A 1,092-nucleotide genomic window follows, 5' to 3' on the forward strand; every position below is an offset into this window, starting at 1 on the left:
GGCAGTTGCAACCTACCAAAACCTCCATTGGTCTTGCCGATAATTCGATTTCATTTAAGGCCATTGGTAAAGTGGATGTATTATATACGGTCGGTAGTCTTACCCGACTGGTGCCAACTCTTGTCGTACCTATCTCACTGAAACACCCAATTATGGGACGGACATTCCTTGAGGCCTTCTTTTTCGAACTGGTGCAGAACCAAGAGAAAGTTCAACGATTTTTAAAACATACAGCCAAAGGTGATACTGAAGAAGTTGCATCTGCTAAAGTCGAAATGGTTACGGCGGATGAATTTATTAATTTTTGTAACCAGCCACCATGGAGTGGGAAAGAACAAGCTCAGGTATCTTCTATGAGTAATGATCTGGAGCCAATTGACGCTTCTACACTCGGTTTAAAGGGCGACATAGATACCCCAAAACTAACTAGCGTCAGCCTTCACCTCACCCCAGATCAAAGACAAATGTTGGACGCCGTTCTCAAACTTTTTTCTGTCTCAAGCTTTCTTTCAAATTCCTTTGGCAAAATCGAGTCAACTGAAAACCACTTTTGCATTCGGTAACAGACTTTATGCTTTTCGTCGCATGACGATGGGGTTGAGAAATTCACCCGCCACATTAGCCATTCTCATTGATAAAATTTTCCGTGATTTGGTTCCACATGCATTCGCATATGTCGATGATTTCATAATTTGCACTTCGACGTTTGAAGAACACGTTGGCTATTGTTGCAAAACGTCTGGCGGGGGCCGGCTTTACCATCTCAACTTCCAAATCGAATTTTTGTTGTAAACGATTGGAATTCCTGGGCTACGTTTTGTCTCAAGAGGATTTATCTGCGAATCCATCTCGTATTTGAGCGATTGTTGAATTTGCACGGCCCAAGGCAAAAGAAGTCAGACGGTTCGTTGGTGCAGGAGGCTGGTACCGTAAATTTATTCAAAATTTTTCGGAGATCACAGCTCCCCTTTGTGAATTGTATAAAGGAACCCGAAAAGGACCCATTGAATGGAATACCGCTGCTGAACAAGCCTTTCTCAAACTCAAAGAGTGTTTAACTACCACTCCCGTTCTGACTATGGCCGATTATTC

This window comes from Rhagoletis pomonella, unplaced genomic scaffold, assembly GCF_013731165.1.
Source record: "Rhagoletis pomonella isolate Grant_MI unplaced genomic scaffold, Rhpom_1.0 Rhpom_scaffold_00003, whole genome shotgun sequence".
NCBI lineage: Eukaryota > Metazoa > Arthropoda > Insecta > Diptera > Tephritidae > Rhagoletis > Rhagoletis pomonella.